The sequence below is a fragment of the Argiope bruennichi genome, chromosome 3 (genome assembly GCF_947563725.1).
Source record: "Argiope bruennichi chromosome 3, qqArgBrue1.1, whole genome shotgun sequence".
Classification (NCBI taxonomy): Eukaryota; Metazoa; Arthropoda; class Arachnida; order Araneae; family Araneidae; genus Argiope; species Argiope bruennichi.
Genome location: NC_079153.1, coordinates 58,230,587 through 58,252,775, shown reverse-complemented (window position 1 = coordinate 58,252,775; position 22,189 = coordinate 58,230,587). Strand labels below are relative to the sequence as shown.

Below are 22,189 nucleotides of genomic sequence, written 5' to 3'. Positions count from 1 at the left end.
CCCAATTCGACACGTGTAAAGAAATCCCTATCAAAATCTCGCAATATATAATCACGGGGATAAATTTTCTAAAGATTTTCCTCATTTCGTTCTTGTGACGTTTTGTGTTGATGTGTTCGCGCTTCTGCTTGTACATAAATCATGCCTCCCGAGATGGAATAAAACAAAATTAAAACTTCAAAGTGTCTTCTCTCTCTCTCTCTCTCTCTCTCTCTCTCTCTATATATATATATATATATATATATATATATATATATATATATATATATCGTTTTTATAAGTTGCCATTAAATCTTTCTTCTCCTTTATATTTATTTAATTAGTTTTATTTATGGTTTTTTTAATTAGTTTATTTATAGCTTTGTTAATTTTTACTCCACGTGCAGTTAAACAATTTCAAACTACGGAAATAAAATGTGATATAGATCACGCTAAATATTTATTTTCAATAATGCTGAATTATGCGCTAAAAATATTTTAAAATATGATTAACAGGACCTGCGAACTGAACAGAAATCTTACAGCTTTTCGTGTTTTAACCGTCATTATTGATTCACTTAGAATCAGCAAATCAGTAAATTTGAGAACTCAGAATTGATAGAATCTGGAGACTGTAAAAAAAATTTAGATTTTCTAATTTATAGCTTTTATCTTTGTAAATACTTTTAATGTCTATATTAATTCAAACAAAATAAAAAAATTATTTATATCAATATTATTTTTACAACTGGAACTATATGCCTATCTCTAATGGTTTAGTTATTGCACTACGATTGAAGCGGGCAAATTGCATATGTAATTTCATTCATTTGACTGAAACCTTACAACGAGACAGCAATTTAGTACATAACGAGATAGTAAACTATCGTTGCCATATTAGCATCTTTCGTCCAATAACCAAGCAAGGCAAACTCTTACAAAATAGTCTATAAGTATAAACTAACTTCCATCTTATCCTGACGCAACATTTACTATTGCCACCTCAGTTCTTAAATTATTTCAAAGGATTTCTATGATAATATTGGCAGACATTCAATAGCTGCATGGAAAAGAATTATTTCAATACATTTAATAACCCTGGTATGTGCTATATAACTGGTAGCATGCAAAGTATTTAAAATGTTAATTTGATGATAAAGTTAACATTTCCTGCATTTTACGAATTGTCAATTTTTTTTATACAATATTGGCTACCTTCGGTGATTTGCTTATTCTATTTCAATACTGAATTTATTTAATTACAGTTAAATAATTTGATTCGTGACTCCCTTAACAAATATTTTTATCAGTCTTGGATCATGGGTTAAGTGCTCAAATTGAGAGTTTTAACTGTGATAATTTAATTTTCTAATGAAGTCAAATAACTCACTGTGTCATCTAATAGTACATTATAGACATTATTTTCTTATTCCTTGAGCAAAATATGCTCTTGCTTTCGATGTTAAAATGGCGCGAAAGCTTTATTTTCTGCATTATGTTTACTGAAAAAAGGCTGATAAAATTAATTAAAGTTTGGCAACCATAATCGTTGCAAAGAGTCTCAAGTTTTTCTATGATATAGTTTTTCCCCCCTCTTTTTGTATAGTTTCATAAACCTTTCGTTTTTGTTTATTTCAAAGTATTTTTTTAATGTTTTCTTTTCAACTATATTTCCTAAGGAATGTTATAAGCAAATTTGTAATCCCCCCCCCATTAAAGGTGATGTTTTCATATCCACTCAACCGTTCAGTTATCGTAATGATTACAAGCACTAAGTTATGATATTCCATTCTATAATTTACTTATTATCTTAAAGGATCTTGTTTATATGTTTCATAGAAAAATTGATGTAATAAAATAAGAAAAGAAATCCATTGGGATATCACCTTTGCTTTGAACAATGAAAGAAAAATTCATAATTAAATATGCATCTGTATAAAAATGAAAGCTGATTGCATATCTTTGCTTAATTTGTTAAAACTAGGAAGAGAATTCATGACAATTACACTCGTATGTATGAAAAAATAATTTTTGCTCCTTTAAGACGATGCAAAAATTATTTCTGTATGATAATTTATCCAGAAATTATTGACGAAAAATGTCAACATTTTGGTTAATTTTTAATTAATTAATAATTTTATAAAAATTACATTGAAGTCCATATTTTTAACTTCTAAAATAAATTTTTCATCGTATTTGGTAGTTCTAATTCTAATGATGTGTATTGCATAACATCAACAAACACACATATAACAGATAGATACTCCAACATATTCTCTTTCATAATTGGTAGAAATAAATTAAAACACGATCTTTCCAGTCAGTGTTTAAATGCCGGTTTAGAGTTCACGTTTGTTTCGCTTAAACGATATAATAATAAAAATCAGGAAATTTTGCATCGTCATTCCAAAAAAATCGTAGAGATAGATTAATAATTGTAAGCGTATGTGCTATCATGAGAATAATCCATCAATCCTATCTGCTGTGGGTATCAACATCTGCAGAATTCGTAGATGTTACGAATTGGAATAAGAATTACGTAGAATTTTACTCAAAGTTTGAAATTCATATAAAATAATATTTAATAAAACTGTTCAGAAGGTTCAAAAATATAAGTAAATCTAACTATTTTAGAAGGTCTCGATTTTTTGTAAACTAAAAATTTTTAAAAAGTTATATTTACGAAAAAAAAAATCAAGAATTTTAAATTGACTATTCAAAAAGTGCTACACATATTACAAATACACGATATCGAACTGGTTATCACTTTCTTTTCATTTAACATAAGTTATAAATGCAAACAATTTAAAATGAACAATTTAAATATCTAGAAGGTTTTTAAATACTGATGTTTTAGATTTTTATTAAATTAATATTATTCTATAATTGCATGCTAATAAAATAATTATTAATAATTCTAATAGGAATTAGGTTTTTTTAAATACCTATAATTGCATGCAAATAAAATAATTATTAAATCATTCTAATAAGAATTAGATTTTTAAAAAATACCTATAATTGCATGCTAATAAAATAATTATTAATAACTCTAATAGGAATCAGATTTTTAATAGTCCAAAGCCTTTTTCAAACTATTTCAATTTTTCGAATTTGAATTTCAAAGAGCAATTGGTAGTAATCATATTCTTATTTAGTTTGTCCCTAAACTACTTGTCATGGTTAGAAATTATATTTAAATTAAATAAAAACTTTTCTTGAAATAATTTGTAATTATTCATTGATATTAAACGATTTTTTTGTTAGATTTCTTATACAATCAGCGAAAGTGTCTATTTACAATAAGAATATTTCAATTTTAAAAACTTACAACTTGTATTAAACATTTTTTAAAATCAAAAACTCCAATTTAATGTGGATAAGTTTTTTTTCATATAATTTAAAATGTTCTTCATCGAAGAATAAACTTTATTTTGCAAAATAGGAATACCTAATTTTACATAAGTACATATTATAGTGGCTGAATTGCTATAGATTAAGCTTATTTTCCAGTCATAAATTGTAATGCAATTTCGAAATCTAAATGGTGGAAAGGCTATTAGTTATAATGAAGTTCGTATATTCCGATATTTGAACACTACCGTCATAGAGGTTTTTTGTGTAAAAAGTCTTGAAATTAAATCACATAAATTTATTTCATTTTTGTTTTATATATTATTTCTCAAAAATATATAAAACTAGAAAATAATTGATTGACGATTTTTACTCTCATTATTGTAAGCTGAGTGCGAATGCCTCATAAAATGAATCCGCTTCAGAAAAAAAAAGCAATAACACCCGGAAGTCTTAAAAAATGGGTCAGTGTTGCATTGGTTGAAACACATAAAGAATTTTGTTTGTTTAAAAATAATCATTTTCTTTTTCTTGTCAGTTAGACATCACCATTCGTTTCGCAATCGAATAGTGATTTCTCTTAAACTGACAGGTAATAGGAACATATAGGTCATCGGAGATGGTAGAAAACGTCGTAACAAACATCATTCATGTTATCCAAGATAAACATGTCTCTCTTTTCGGTTTTAGAGCATTTCCATTTGCGAATATGTGAATTTCTGAAGCACTTAGCAATAAAATCAAATATTCGACTTTTCAGTAAACTACTAAATCTTTTTCCTTCAGGAAAAATATTGATGCAGAACTAATTTCATTTTTTTTTATTAAAATAATTTAAAAACTTTTTAAATACGCTTTTATAATGTTTTGGACACAGAAATCATTCTTTTAATTCACAGTTTTGGAAATCAAAGACTGGTCGTAAAGGCTTGTGAAACTAATTGTAACAGCCTAATTAAATTGAAATTGTTATTTCCTTTAGAAAATACTAGCTGAAAAACTTGGCGTTACTCGAAATAACAATTAATTATTTATAACATTTTTAATTAAAATTTATTTAATGTTGTATAAATAGTGTTGTATAAATTACTTTATTACACCTCACTATTTCATTGACTGCCCATTTAGTCTGATTAGTCATTTGAAATCCCTTGAAGCTGATCGGTAATTGGTAATTAATCTACTAATTGTAACAGACTAATTAAATTGAAATTTTTGTTTCATTTAGAAAATACTAACTGAATAACTTGGCGTTACTCGGAATAACAATTAATTTTTTCATAATACTTTTTAATAAAAACTAGTGTTATATAAATTACTTTATTGAACTTCACCATTTCATTGACTGCCCATTTAGTCTGATTAGTCATTTGTAATTTCTTGAAGCTGATCGGTAATTTTAATATTAATCCAGTATGCCAAAATTTTACTACACAATGTTTTTACTATTAATTAACATTTGAAGCTTTACATTTTTCTACTTCAAAACAAAAATTTGCCTCCTATTAATATTTCTTTTAAATGAAAATTTTTGACAAAAATTATCCAAACTTTAGGCCCGTTTCAGAAGTTCTAAATATTTTTCAATTTGATTAAAACATTTTTTGGTAAATATGTGGTCATACTGAAAACTTTTTATAGTATTCAAAATTTTAGATATCAGAAAAATATTTTTTTAGCGATACACTTTTATGTATAGTATATTTATGTGCTCTTAGAAATTTTTAATTAATTAATTAATCTTTCGAAATTTATTTAAATTAATTTTTTTTTCAATTAATTCTCAGAAGGCGTGCGTGTACGTGCGGAGGCGTGTTTGCAATGCTCATATAAAATATTTGGGGTTGCAGATTTCCTATAAAAGCCAATGAAAACACATTGCTTCTGAGCAACTAAAGGTTTAACGAACATAAAACAAATCAAGTTAAATAAAAGCGTGTAATAAATGGCAACAATTTATAAAAGAGTCAAAGCGAACGGTTAATTTTTATTGCATATAAATAGAAACAATTTCAGAATTAAAAAAATTCTGCTGTCTGTATGCTTTTTTAACTAATGATTTGTTAATACTACTTTTACAATTTTGACACCCATAATAAATTTATACAGAAAAATTTTAATAGAAATCTGTGTTCTAAAAACTGTTGTAAAAATTAGAATAAGTTTAAATCTTAATAAATTATTTAATAAAAATAAACCAGAAATAAAATTTTATTTTACAGTTGACCTGAACATAATCTGATTAAGCATAACATCTGATCAACATAATCTGATTAAATTAATTTCGGTCTTCTTTTTATTCTTTTAACATCTATCTGATTAAAATCATTGCATATTAATAAATATCCGTAGCCTCATAATCATATTGCATAACAATTATTCTAATTAATAAAAAGAATTTCGTTTTTATTTATTTATTTATTATTATTTTTTATTTTCTCTAGATGGAAGTTGTTTATTTATTTGATTTTTTCTGATGAACAGGCACATCTATATTTTTCCAAGAGTAACAAAACTTTAAAAAATCTCACCGAGACATATTTTATTACGCATCATATTTTATGCTAATTTTTTTTTTTTTTCAATTAATTGACAATACGTTTGGCCTTTTATTAAACGTGCCAATTAATAAAGTGTGAATTAAAACTAATCTATTGTAATTGAAATATTCTTTTGTGAAAATATTTAGATTAAATTAAAATTGAATATTTATAGAATGGAAAAATTGCATATTTATAGGATACATATTTATAGAATGCATATTTATACATTGGAAGATTTCATACTAGCAAAGTTCAGTATGCTACAGTTGCTTATGGGCCGCTCGGCTGATAAAGGGGTGCAGGCAGATCGGCTTTAGGAACACATTTTTAATAGAAATGATTTATTATCTTACTATTCAGTTCAAATTAATTTTAATTGCTTGTTTACATAGAGAAAAAAAATATTTCACTTCGCAGTTGTAAATCTAAATAGAAATCATATATTTTAAACAAAATGGCCAAGTGACAATTACGAAACTGTTGCTCCAACATGATACCGGAATATTTTAGTCAAACTATTTATAATAAAGTTTCGACATTTTCAGTGCTACGCCAATTAAAAAATTGTCCAGCTGAGAGAAAGTCAAACTTTCTTTTCTAAAAATAACTTCTTTACCATTTAATGCAAGGGGAAAAATCTTAATATAAAACTTTTACGACACGTGTTGGACGGCATAATTAATTTCCTCTTTATTAAGGACATTCCAAATTAGCTATGTAGCTAATGTATCTTCAGGTAGAGTTTTTTATTCGTTCATCGCATTATTTGTACTTACATTTTAAACTTCTCGAATTTCCACTCTTAATTTACGCAATTCTCTTTTTCTTCCGAACTTCACATTCTCTTCTGAACCGTGTAGCGATTTTTTATTATTTCTATTTATTTTATTTTATTTTTATTTTTTTGTATTCAAAATATATATTAAAAGGAAGCATTATAACCTAAAAAAATATTAAATAATTTGCAGATTTTGATAAATTTCAACTATTTAGATTTCTCCAATTCTGTTTTTTTTTTTTTTTTTTTTTTTTTTTTTTTTTTTTAAGAATTTTGTATTTCTGCCAATATGAATATAAGTAAAATGATTTAAAAATGTAGCAGGATGCTTGAATAAAATTTGATAGAACTATATATTCGCGCCAAATTCTTAATGAAATTCGCCTACGTTTTTCAATGACAGTGGAAGATTTCTTACTAAGCAGTTGTTTAGAGCCGTTCAGCTGATGGGAGGGGGCGCAAGTAGATGGTCTTCAAAAAAATTGATGAGTGGTTGATATATTTGATGCGCAATAGCTTGATATTTGCCTATTCTTTACTAATAATAATGGTGTGTGTGTGTGTGTGTGTGTGTGTGTGTGTGTGTGTGTGTGTGTGTGTGTGTGTGTGTGTGTGTGTGTGTGTGTGGCGTGCTCGTGTGTATGTGTGAATGTTGTGTGCTTGAGGGCGAGCGTGCGTGTCTTAGCTAGCGCTCTGTAGTCCGGATCGTTTGAACCATGAAATTTGGAACATATATACCTTGAAGGTTAAATGTACAACTCAGAGTGATTTTTTAAACTTTTAATTAGAATTTTAATTAATTAAAATTAAGTGTAATAATCAAAAAATATTTCTACTTCATTAAAAAATTACTTAATTAGCTTTTAGTGATAATAATTTAGTTGCTTCCTAATTTTTATAAAAAAATCTAATCGTCTGTTGGCCTTGTTTGCCTAATAGAAAATTTTATGCGATTCTTACCAGATTAAGAATTGGCCACACAAGACTCACACATAAACATTTGCTGTTGGGAAATCCGCACCCCGATGTACAGATGTCAGTGTCCTATGACGGTTCTTCACATCTTAATAGAACGTCCACAATTTAACAATGAACGAATTCGCTACTTTCACTCTCCCCACATCAAATTAAAAGATATTCTTCATAAAGTTCCCCTCCCCATCTTTTTACCTTTTTTAAAAAATGATTGGCTTTTACTTTTTGATTTGATTCTTAAATAACTTTTAGATTGTGTTTTACCATGCTATTACTTTTTGTAGATTTTACAGGTTGACAGGTCCAGGAAAATGATGCAGTTTAAAAACAAATTTTTTAAGCTTTTAAAATAAGATTATTTCTTACCATACGTTTGGCACAGTTTAATCAAAAATGGTTCTTGCGCCAATAAACTCCATCAACCAACCAACCAATCATAATTTTTACCTGAATTTTGGCAATTTAAAAATATATATATATTTGGAATAATTTTTAACAGTGAGTCACATTGTTGTCCTGAAATTCAAACCATTTTCATTGTTTCTTAACATTTTGCCAAATATTATAACTATTTTATCTTGTATTTCTTTTCCATTGTTGAAAACTAACGAAGCAGATTTGTTCAACATTAGTATAATTCAAAAGACGAATAAAAAAATGAAATTACAGTATTACGAAAATTAGAAGATGGATGAACTGGATAGTTATTTTTTTAATAGCACTATAATGTTATAGAAATGGCCTTAAACAGAACTTAGGTAAAACAATAAAATAACGTGCCTTTAATGCCGGAAAAATTTGCGGAATCATAGACATGAAATTATATCTTAACGATGTCTGAAAATAAATATAATCATTATTCCCTTCGAACCAGCTGGTCACTAGAGGCGCTTTATTGACAAATATATTTGTAAAGAAGAATCTATTATTTATAAGATATAAGGATAGAATTAGAAGTTTGCCAATTAAAATTGGCTAGGTTATTTTCTGTTTCATGACGTTCATTTAGTTATAACAATGTTTATAAACACAAAGTGTCCACTTAAATAATGTTGAGTATAAACATAGATGTCACTCAAAAATGAGTTAAAATAAAATTTAAATAAATATAAGTTTGTATAGAAATGTGATATTACATTGACCAAAAAAAGGGGGACCTATAATTCACACGACTTAAGCAGCAAAATGTCTAAATCCATCATTGTCCAAAGCGCGTTCTTTATTCCTTTCGCTCTGCAGCAAAATTACACAAACCAACTCCATCCAATTTAAAACAAAATCTAATGCAGAACATTTTTCATTTCTACATGCATTTTCAATCAATACAAATAAAATAATTATTTCCTGTCATGAAATGTTTAGATCATTGAACTTATATCAAGACAACTAACTAATAAAAACAATTACTTAAAATATCCATCTTCCTGCCATCTGTAACTCGAAAAAATTTGTCATTAGGAAAATTGAACAACGACAGAAGATTTTTTTGGGTTTTTTTTTTTTTTTTTTTTTTTTTTGTTTTGTTTTGTTTATCTTAATATTCAGAAGAAAATTATTCACTTAGAAGGAAATGATTGAAAATCTTTAAAAAATAAATAATCTTGCAAATAAGGAAATCGATTAATTTGTCAAAATGCTTTGGTTGGGAATTAGTTAATTTCAACATACAAAATTTATTAGTGTATATTATATCTAAATGCTCTTTATGAAACTATATTTTTAAACTTTGATAGCAGCTTTACAAAATACTTTAATAAAATTATATAAATATTTTCAATCTTATAATAAATGTCGCTGAAAGTTTTAAGAAAGACATTACTTTTATTTATAACTAGTTCTGACAAATGTAAGAAATTAAAACATAGTGATAAAATGTGAAATATTAGGCTTGGGAAATAAACACTAAATGTGAAAATCCTCACAAATATGGTAAAACTTGAAAATGAAGTATTTCCATTTCAGCTTTTGAACCAGAAATTGCTATTGATAATAACTAAGGATGAATTGTAGTTGATGGTGATTGGGTGACTTAATGTTCCTAATGAGCTTTGCAACGCCCCTTACTTTCTATTTCAACATTTTACTAATAATATATATATTTGTGTGTGTGTAAAACATATTTTAGCAGGTGCTTGGTCGAATAAAAGAAACTTTTGACATTTTTAAACTTCGATTTATTTCATCCGGGAGGCATGTTATGTACAAGAAGCGATGATAAAAATGACGTCCGTTTTCATCGCGATACAAATTCAAAAGAACAAAAGATACCGAAATTTTCCCTTCAACGATTTTTACAACGATATTTTGATAGGGATTCCGTTGACACGAGTAGTCTTAGGAAAGGGAAATCTAGGTATCCTTAAAAGAATGTTGCAACCATCAAGGATTTTTACCCCTTCACTCGGAGAGTGAAATCCTGTTGAATTTACAGTTTTCTTGAGATTGACGACAAAAAATAAGACATTCACACTGTGACGATGAAGATAAGGAGAGTGGAGATCAGTACCTCCACATTCAATATAGAGTCATACCAAAGGTAAATTTGAATTTTATTTTATGATTTCCTGCAGCATTTTTCAGTTACGACCCGATGCACCTTCTGCCAATGATCTTAAAAATCTGAGCAATTAATTACTGACAAAGAAATATCTGAGCTAAAGTTTGATTTCTCCCAAAGTATTCTCCCTTTAACTTTCCAATATACTTTAACAAAATGGTGATCTTAGCAAATCCCATGAATTTCATAGCTTCGTTACAAATCAAATATGTATTTTATACCTCTTTCCATAGATCGGATGTCGTTAAATTTGCTACAGAATTCAAATTTCGATATCAAGACAAACTAAAATTTCTTCATCTAGAATATTACGTTTTTAAATTATAGCACTCACAGGCGCATGAAAAGATAGATCAGCAGTAGTAGATCTATATATAAAATTCAAGGGATAAAACCATATGCTAGAATCCGTTTATCTAGATAGATACGTTTATTGCATTCATGTACAAAAGAAAAAATCACTAACAGGTAGAAAATAATTTGAGGGATTTTCTCCAAAATGCGACATAAATCCATAATTTGGTAGTAAAATCATTGACCAAATTTCCTTTGCTTATCCAGCTGCGTTCCTACGTACGAATATGGTATTCATACGCATGAATATGCAAACTTTTCTTTCAGAGATTTGGACAAACATTTTATAGAAATTCACAGTATTAGTGTAAAACCCATACATCAAATTCATCTGCTTATGTTGTAAAGTTTCTGAATATTATTCTAACAGAAAGACGAATTCAAACCGGCCACAAGGAAGAACCAATCCCCTTCATTGTTGCCCTGGGTTTCAAATCGTTTCCAACGTTTCGTTGAATAATTAATCGCATGGTTCCCTTTCTTTGTTGAAAACTGAAAAAAGAAATATTCTGATTAACTTATGTGTAATTAGTCATATGAATAAAAAACATGCTGTTAAAGTTCAGAGAAATTTAAAAAGAGATATACCACATATTTACGTTTTTAATAGCGCTGTGGTATCGTGGGACTGGCTTCTATCAGAAAAGTTTAAGTATACATTGAACAGAATATCTATATCTATATCTATATCTATATCTATACTTATAATAAAGCTCAATGTGTGTGTGTGTGTGTGTGTGTGTGTGTGTTGGCGCTCTACAGGCCAGGTCATTTGACATACAGCTATCAAATTTGGTACATGTATACCTTAGAGGTCGGGAATGTGCACCTGGGGTCCCTTTTTTTGAAATTTTAATTAGAATTTTAATTATTAATTAAAAACTAACTTTCCCGCCAAAAGAATCTTCCATTTTCCCCACCGCCAACTTTTCCGCCAAAAAAATCTTCCATTATCCCCAGCGCCAAACGAGAAAGGCTTCCGTTGTTTTTTTCTCCCAACAGTAATGAGGCTAGGGTTAAAATTTTTCGGCGGATTATTTCAATCGGTTCTGCTTATTTTCTTAATGTTTGATGCATTTAAAATTAAACATTGTTAATGAATCAATCTTTCAGATTCATTCTGAAGTACTTTTGAATTAAAATAAAACAGAATAAAGGAAATTAAAAATTTCTAATCCGCATAGCGTTACCCCAACTGGCGTAGAAAAAATCACGTATTTGCGTTACGTTACCGGCGAAGAAAATTCACGCATGCGCATTCTGTTCTGATTGTTGCCATGACAACATGTATATGCTTATAGTTTTAAGTACAACGTTTTTTAAGTAGTTTTTTTTAAACCTGTTTTCAACCGTTTATTTTAAACGATTCGTTTTATTTTCTTAGTGTTTGATGCATTTAAATTTAAACATTGTTAATGAATCGATCTGCTCATAATGAATCTAAGAAAATTTTGTTGACCAACTCTTGAGATATTACATAAATTTAAAAAAATATTCTTTAGTGCCCATAAAGTTTAAACGCTGAGTGACTCTATTTTCAGTAATCAGATTATAAAAAAATGCTTTGTTTCAGTAAAAAATATTATTATATTAATGGAAGATAAATTCTTTCCATTTTAATTTAAAGCATAAATTCTACGGGTGCTAACAGAAAATGAGAGAGATACATATTACGTTATGACTGAAGGCCTTTATAATATTATGAATGAATTATATGATAATCAAAATTTGAAGTTTTAAAATATTTTGATGAAGAAGCTATTAAAGTAGAAATTGCATAAAATATTTAATTATTAAAATTTTAACGAACATTAAGATTGGCGAACCGGCTGGTCGCCAAAGGCGGCTAGTATATATATATATATATATATATATATATATATATATATATATATATATATATATATATATATATATATATATATATATATATAAGGCATGTAATTTGACTTTAATATCTGTTATTTTGACGGAATCATAATCATGAAATTGCATATAAATAATGTAACTGAAATATAATTAATATCCCAGGTGAATCAGCAAATATCATAACCGATTAATATCTTTATATTTTGTCTAAATGGTCCGGTTCAAAAAAATCACTTTCAGCCGATTTCTAGCCATAGTTAGATGATTTCTCTGTAGCGCAATTCGAAACGATTGCACCTCTTCAAACGATAAAGCGGAGAATTTAGAATATTAGCTCCTCAAACTACAGATTACAAAATATATTATATTTCATTAGTTAGTATTTTCTCATCAGCAATAAAAGAAAATAGTATAACGGAGTTGGTCTTATAATTGTCAAATATATATATACAATGGCTCAAAAAATTGAGAGTACACCTTACGTTTACTTGATAAATGCGACTTTCAATATAAATTACACATTACCAGGAAGTGCAAACTTGTTTTAATTTTTACACATAACAAATGGTTTAATTTAGAGTAAAAATAAAGAAAAATCAACGAAAAATTTCTAAATTGAAAATTTTCAGAAGCATTTTAAATAAACATACGCAGAATTTTGCCTCAAAAAATTGAGAATACACCAAAGAAATTTTTGCAATATCACGCATAGAAACAAAGTGTCACTATTAAATTGCATGTCTTTTGGCTCTTATAATGGTCTCTAAACGTCATGGTACCGATTCGACCAATTTTTGGTGGTATCTGAAGATATTTTACCCCATTCTTCTTGCACCCCTTGTTTTAAATGGGTTTTGTTTCTAATTTTGTATTTTTGAATCACTGTTTCGAGTATGGTGCACGAATACTCAATGGCATTGATGTCAAGGTACTGTGGTGGTGTGTGTAACTGTTGTTTACAATGAAAAAGACATCATATTTTGACGTTACGTGTATTCTGTTTGGGGTCGTTGTCTTGCTGGAAAATGGAATTTCCATCTAAACCCAAATTTTTAACACTTTCCTTTAGATTGCTGCTACCATATGGTTCATCCAACTTGTTGCAGAAACTTTTCAAATCATAGGCAGAAGTGTAAGTGCTGAAACTGTGATAAATGCCATTAAACAAGCTGGATATAAAAGTAGCATTGTTAGAGAGAAACCGTTCACCAGCTTGCAAATTCAGAAAAAGCATTTGAAGTTTGCAAAAACTCATCAATTGAAGACCAATAACCTTTGGATGAAATCTATATTTAGTAATGAAAGAAACCTCAACATTTTTGGCAGTGACAACTATCTTACTGTATGGAGAAAACCTAATACTGCTTTGTATCCAAAAAATTTACATCCTACAGTTAAACATGATGGTGACTCCGTGATGATTTGAGGTTACGTGGCTTCATCCGGGGTAGGAAATTTAATTTTTATAGATGGCATAATAAATGATACGGTTTACTTTGATATACTTCGCAACAATCTAAAGAAAAGTGCTAAAAATTTGGGTTTAGATGGAAATTTCATTTTCCAGTAAGACAACGACCCCAAACAGAATACACATAACTTCAAAATATGGTGTCCTTTTCATTGTAAATAGCAGTTACACCCACCACCACAGTACCCCGACATCAATGCCATTGAATATTCGTGGGCCATACCCGAAAACATGGTTCAAAAAACACAAAATTAGAACAATATCTTCAGATACCACCAAAAATGGGTCAAATCGGTACATGACGTTTAGAGGCCATTATAAGAGCCAAAAGATATGCAATTTAATAGTGATACTTTAATTCTATGCGTGATATTGCAAAAATTTCATTGGTGTATTCTCAATTTTTTTAGGCAAAATTCTGCGTATGTTTATTTAAAATGCTTCTGAAAATTTTCAATTTAGAAATTTTTCGTTGATTTTTTTTTTTATTTTTACTCTAAATTAAACCATTTGTTATGTGTAAAAATAAAATCATGTTTGCACTTCCCGGTAATGTGTTATTTATATTGAAAGTCGGATTTATGAAGTAAAAATAAGGTGTACTCTCAATTTTTTGAGCCACTGTATATATAAATCTTGAATGAATTACTATTTCAAGCAGAAAACAGACCCACAAACAGGAAAAAAAAACAATTATCTTTTCTTTTCCGTTTTCTTCTTTTTTTTTGTTGCCATTTTAATACAGCATAAAAATTCGAGAAACTCTTCCAATGTTCAATACTGATTATAATCCACTGTAAAATCGATAACATTACATGCCGCATCTATAATACTATTACTGAAATTAAGCGACACTCAAAATCAAACAACTCTCAGCTACAAAACTGGAAGGTCCGTGAACGTAAGGTCAATGATAAAGTAGAAGCGAGTCACGTGGTTCTCACACATTTCAAAAAAATATCTAAAAAAAAAAAAACCCGCATCAATTCGTCCATTGTGAACAATTGTAAAGAGGCGCTAACGGGCACTTTGACACTCTTTGCACGGAATCTTCCAAAACCTTCCATAAAGCCTCCGAGGGAACAAAACATAAATAGTGTAGACCAAAATCTCGTTCAGCAAGGACGGATGTGACGCACTTTCCCTGACCAACCAATCCATAACTCCGTTTTTTCACCCGCCGGTTTCACTTCTATCGTGAGACAGACTGTTCGAAATCGTACTTCCTTATTCTAAATGTGAAATCTGCGGGGGAAAGCTGCCGATGCGGTTACTGCTTTGAAGTTTCTTAGTGCGATTGCGTTTTAATTATCAACGTGCCTTGAGGGTTGTTTCTTGATAAGGTGAGAATTAGTAACATAATTTTATTTTTGTTTAAAAATCAATGTCTGAAAATTCTGTCATTTTTCTAAATGAATTTACTATGAATAAAATAAGTTTCGAGCATCGTTTTTTTAAAAAGAATTAGAAATTTGATTGATATACTAGAGTTTTATTTTCGAAGCAGAAATGTATTAAAAAAATCAAGCAAGATTAGTCTCTAATTCAAATTATCATATGTTGATAATGTTTTAAGCTTGCTCAGTCTATTTTTATTTTTAAAATTTGTTTTTAATTTTATATCGGCCATGAAGCGCACAGAAAAAAAATGAACATATTAAATCAACGCACGTGGAAATAAATCCAGCAATCAAAAAAATAAAAAGAAATACTACTAAATATACTTAAATTTTTTAACAAATTTATAAAATTAAAAAAATTTCCTATTAAATATAAAATTAATATTATTATATTGTTAAAAGCTTTTTATTTTTATTTTAAAGTGACAAAATTGGTTGATGTAAAAATAAATTTCGAAATTAACGAAAACAAGCTTTAAATTTTTATTCTTTTTTAAATTTAAAATTTAAAAAATGAGACAGAAAAAATATTGAAAAACTCTTCCTTACTGAACATTTACTACCCAATAACTGAGTAACGGACCAAATTTAGCAGCTTTAAGGGTAAAGATCTACTCTGTAGAACATTTTCGATGATTTTCTTATTATGGAGATCACAATTTACAGATATTATACCAGCCTGTAAACAATATTATGTTTTAAATTGTTTGAATTATTAGCAAGATCTCTATAAATTCTCGTTCATAACTCTAGCAAATTATGCATATTATTAAACATCCGCCAATAATTAAATGCTATTTCTATCTATTAATTAATATCTTTTCTAAAACAAATAATATTGCTATGAAAATGAATCAATTGCATTTAATATCTATAGAAATTTGAAACTCTGTGCATCGTTCCTTAAATGCTCTTTAATATTACATGCTTAAATTACATGTTACATTCTCTAATAGGAATTTGGATAGCTTTTGGTTTGTAATTAAAAATGAACCTTGCGGTGTAATAACCTACTAACTTGGTGGTGCACCTCTGATGTTGAAATAATGGTTGATATGATTATTCTACTTAAAAAATAAAAAAAAATCATAATTTTTTTCCAAGTTTTGTTAAAAAGCAATTAGTCTACCGTCTAATTGCAAAATTATTAATTTTTACATAATTTTATTCTTTTTTTTTTTATCTTCTTCTTTCTTCTGTTAAAGATGTTCACGTGGGTATGCTAAGTGATTGAAAATTATTATTCTGAAATATGTACGTAAACTTCCAAACCATTGTAAAAAGTGAATTATGAACGTATGTAAATTTTTTTTTCAAATATCAACAAGCTATTAGTATACTATTATGTCTAGATATATTTTGTTGCGATAAACAAATTTTGAAATGTTTTCCTTCCTACATGGTTTAGTTTGTCAATTGAAACGAAATCTTTTATGTTTAAAGTCCTTAACATTATTGCCTAAACGTCGTGTTAGAGATATTAGTTATCCTCTATTATGTCCTTTAACAATTTTTTTTTTCCTTTTTTTTTTTTTTTTTCCCTGGAAAGATAAGTGCACCACCGTGAGAGTCAAGAGAATACCGAAATAAAAACGAATAGATTTTTTAATTCTTGTCATTTGACCAATTATACTGTTAAATTTGCTTAATATTTTTAAACAAACAAATTTGTAAATTAAAAAAATGCGTTTTCAATTCTAACTGTATATTTGCAAACTACGCGCATTACTAAGGATAGGTAGCAGAATTTTATAATATTGCTAGCTGACCCGGCAAACGTTGTTCTGCCATATAAATTATTTCTAGTGAATATTTTGGTTGTTAATTAAAAAAATAACAAATGTATTATAAGTGTGTGGGGATGGGATCTATGACAGAAAGAAGAATGGAGCCCTATAGACAATGATCGCCGATAAAAACAAAAAAACACCAACCATTCATTTTCTCAATACAATTTATTTCATTAACGTAACGAACATATACATTGTTTGATTTCCCAAAAGTTAAACTTAAAGTGAAAAAAGTAATATATTTTTTATCCTAAAGTATAAAAATGAAATAAAGAAAATCAATATTCATTTCGAAGAGCAATTGACTGTACGATATTTTTTGTCAGCCGTCTTTAGCCAACACAAATAAGCTCGATGGTTTGCCCACGCTAGAACATGCCACGTATAATTGACCGTGTAAAAAACATGATGTGCCCAAATCTAAGCCGCAAACAGACATCTTTTGGCCTTGTGACTTATTGATTGTCATTGCGAATGCCAATCTAATAGGAAATTGAACGCGTTTGAATTCAATTGGCACGTCTGTGAGAATCATTGGAATTCGTGGCAGCAAAACATTTTCGGCTCGGAATTTGCCATTCAAAATGGTGGCTTCGATAACGTTTTTCATCAATTTTTTAATGACGAATCGTGTGCCATTGCACAGCCGTGGTGGGTACAAATTCCGAAGTAAAATAACCGGCGATCCAACTTTTAGTCGTAGAAGGTGTGGTGACATGCCTGGCAAATCCAGTGAGTTCAAAATCTCTGTTGGAAAATTTGCAGTTTTGTTAGCATCGCAAACTGTATCGATCGATTTGTATGATACCAAGTCACCTGGCAACAACTGCTGTATCTTGAAGTTGAAATCGTCGACGTCGACATTTTTTGTTGCCAAAATGCCTCTTTCTGCCAGAGACGCATAATTTATGTATTGCGTGCGTATATCTGGAAATATGCGGTCAATGAGAGCATTTTGCGAATCAACGACAGTGCAGAAATTAGTGGGCAATTTTATGCATCCAGTATTTTCATAGACAGCAACTTTTCCATCGCCGATATCTAACAATTGGTCCGAGAATGTGTCAGCAGATGGATCTTATAGCATTTGGACGTGCATGTTTATTTTTAGATGGACTTTTTCAACATTACACCACAGTGGCGATTATTTCAAGCAAGCGTTAATCTCATCAGCGTAAGTTGAATGTGGATAGGGGCACCCTAATTACCTAGCGTTATGAAATATACTTTACGGCCTATTGTCATACCTACCAAATAGACATAAAAAAAAATTCATAAAAATCGATTGAGCCGTTTCGGAGGAGTACGAACACAAACACCGTGACACGAGATCTTTATATATTAGATTTTTACATTAATTCGATTTCAATTTTATTTCCTACTAGCCACATTTAACGACCAACTGATTCGCCTGAATAAATGCTCGCTAAAATGTTTAATTAAATATGTTATGTAACTTAATAGCTTTTCAGTAACATATTTTTAAGTTTCAGTTTTTGATAGATATATAAATCATGTCATTTTAGAAGCCTTACGCAGTTCTATTCATTTTATTATACATTTACCTTATTTTCTATCAATTCCCTTAAAATTCATAAAACACATATACTCTGCTACTTTTAACAATTTTACCTTTCTTATATAAAACAATGTAAAAGTTGGCATTTTTCTTCATGTCGATCGTAATTTCAATATAAATTTAAATCTGCTATAGATTCTTTTTTTTTTCTTTTTTTTTTCGAATTAAGAAAATACATCGCGAACTTTCCTGAAATCTGCTTTTCCAATAATGATTTGTGTTGAGGGCAGAACCTGAATTTTCCTGTTTTACACGTTCCATTATTTTTTATATTATCAATTGTAATTCGGATTGTAAAACAAAGAACGGAAAAATATCTGCAACTTTAACAGTTACTTTTATCTATAACTTAGTTATCCTTCAGGAGTTATATTTTTGTATTGCCATTTGCGAAATGTTTAATATTCGTTCGAAATTTATATTTATTTTTGTAGTCTCTTGCTGGAAAATATGCTAAAAATGTTTTTTTTAAATTGGTATTATTGAAAAGAGGATTTCTTGTCTTTTAAGATAATGTAAAAATCATTTTTGAGGTGTAATATTTTCAGAAGTTATCGCTGATAAAAAGCTACAATTTCGCGTAATTTTTAATTAATTCAAATTAAAATTTCAAAACAAATGTTTCCGAAGTGCACATTTCCTCCCTGTTTGGTAGCTGTAGATCAATGGATCAACCTGTAGAAAACCACCATATACATGCACAAAAACACACTTTCATCTTTATTATAGTTAATTCCTTACGAAATATTTAATATTTGATAAAAAAATGAAATATCAATTGATTTTTTTAAACTTGTTTAATTACTTGTATGAGTTATCGTTTAATGCTTATAACGAGACGTTGATACAATATGTACAAGCGTTTAGAATTAATACAACATGTATAAGCTTTAATACAATATGTGGAAAAATTGCACCACGATCTTAAAACGTTTCCAGATATTTGTTTTGTGCACTACATTATCAATTACATTGACCGGAAGATAAATACAGTGCAGAGTATTTTATGATTTCATTGTTTTCATGTGACTTAAGATAACTTTTAATGCATTAAAAATTTTATAGTCATATAAAAATATGATTGTGTTTTTAAGGAATTTTAATTCATTAATTGCTTTAATGCATTAAAAATAATTTTAAAATTTCTTTTCGCTCTTGTATGATGCATAATACATTCAAAATTTAAGGTATTTCTGCATAATAAATAATCACGAATTATCTCCATTACCAAATAATTAGCTAGTGCAAGCACTTAAAAAATAAAAATCAATCCATCTGCAAAATTCCATTTCATGGGCTGATGGCATACCATATTTTTCAGACATATCATTTCTAAAAATTCTGACAACTTATCGTTGATTGATTTGGGAAATCTCTGCAAGCGTTAAATAATGAATGGACTATTTTAGATCAATAAAATTATTGCGATATCTGATTATTGAGGCATGCATTGTAATTGATGCAATTGTAACACAGAAATTGCACATTTTGTTAAATAATAGATTACTCGTTTTATTATTTCCATCTTTCTGAATTCTAAAAATAACCAATGATTTTAGTTTCATGTCATTAAAAGTTGAACGCCGAATTCCTTAGCTGTCATTTCTTCGTCAAACAGAAATACGTTGAAAATAATTTCGAAGAATTTTGATGGAGTTAATAATATTTAAGCGTATTATGCAGAACACTTAACGGTAATGCTAGAACAATTTTACTTACATAACATAAAAAAACAACATTTATCTTATATTATCCTGAAAGAAATGCACAACGGGAGATACAATTAACGGGAATATTTCTAAAAGTGTAAACAAAGTATTTACCGTGTATTTTTGCCTCTTTTTTCTTATTTTATTTTAGTTCAGTTCTTATTTGTTCAACAGGAAAATGTTCATGACAAACAATTCATGAATTTCTTTTCCTTATGAAATACAAAATTTTGAAATAGTGCCTTTCTAATTTTCCGCAGATGCATGTGAATTTCAATTTCTTTAAATAAATTCGAATGACAGCATTTAATTTTAATAAAACATCGTTTGCTTTATCATGATACTATCATCGCGTAGGATTGAATTCTGCTCTAAAGCCTATCTGATATGTACTTCTTTTGTCCTTGTTGAACAATTTTTTCTATAGCAGGAAATATTTAAAATAAATTTTCTTTAAAAAAAGTGTGTGGGGGGGGGGAATGACTGAATCACATGGAAAAAATTCATTGAATCACAAAATTGAACAAAATAATCCATCAGTCTTGGAGCATTACAATCTTATCATCAATCTTTACAAAATTATAATAAAAATAAATAATTTTTATTTGTTTATATTGTGTTAAACAAATAAAATATAAACATTTGTTTATATTGCTTTATTTGTACAAAATATTTACTTGAAACGAATAAATTTTAATTCGAGAATTAAGGAAAATTTTACGAAAAATATATGTTTATAAATCATTGATTTTTTAATTATTATTCAAAATTGTTTACACACAATTTTTCCCCTAAGTCGTGTCATGAGAACCATTGCAATAGGTATCCTACCTAGAAGGAATCTACATTTAAGATGTATCATTCGAAATTCTACAGGCAGAATTTTCAATTATAACATGGCAACGAAATGTACACAGCTTATGAAATTTACAAATCGTTTGCTATATTCAGCTATTGCTTATTGTGGCAAAATATTATATAGTTATCAAAAAAAAAAAAAAAAAAGAGAGAAAAGAAAAGAAGAAAATATTGCTAATAAAATAATGGTAAATTTACTTTTCTTCATACTTTCATTTCTGATTTTTATATCCTGAGAAGGAAGCAACTTTGATAGCTAAAAATAGTTCCGCTGACCTCGTAACCTAAAGAAAAAATATCACTAAAAGGAAAAAAAAAATCTATTTCAAAACTGAATTCCATTCCGGTTTAAATCGAGAAGCTTCTCTATCATCATGGCAACAGAGGAATATCGTGGCAATTCATTTAATTCATATTCTTTTCAATAAAGGTGGAATTTAAAATAGTAGTAAAATATGAGCTGATTTATTTCTCGAATCATAGTTTCAGTCTTTAATTCAAATATCACAGTTTGAAAACTAGTAATCTAATTTACTACTTTTTATCGATGTTTTAATTTTGAAAAAATCTGTATAATCTTAAAGCTTTTATAATATCTGTTAATTTATCTGAATCTTATAAATTATGAAAAATTTTAATTAAAATTTCAATGGCTTAATTTAGTAAGTAAATTAATTTTATAACTTACACTTTTATGAATTTTTACTTTATAAATTCATTTTATGAACTTATTTTGTGGCCTACCGTGAATGATTTTCCTTTCCTATTAAGTAAATTTTATTAACTTTTTAATAATCTAACGCAACTTGATGATTGGAAATAGAATATTGATTTTAATGTAAACTGGATAAACTATATATCGGTTATTATCTATTAAAATCATTTTGATTTACATTTCATTTTTAAAAATTTTGAAGCATATAAAATATATTTTTTCCAACATAGCGCCCGTGTTATAAAATTCTTTTTATCTTTT

General features: G+C 28.3%; 1 protein-coding gene across 1 annotated transcript in view; it reads left to right on the top strand.

The window, feature by feature from the left end:
* Nucleotides 1-14,933: 14,933 nt before the first annotated feature.
* LOC129963583 (aldehyde dehydrogenase, dimeric NADP-preferring-like) overlaps nt 14,934-22,189 on the top strand; it is a 37,566-nt gene continuing 30,310 nt past the window's right edge. Inside the window, exon 1 of the mRNA XM_056078047.1 lies at nt 14,934-15,220. The gene's annotated coding sequence lies outside the window, so the exon portion shown is untranslated. The remainder of the gene's footprint in view (nt 15,221-22,189) is intronic.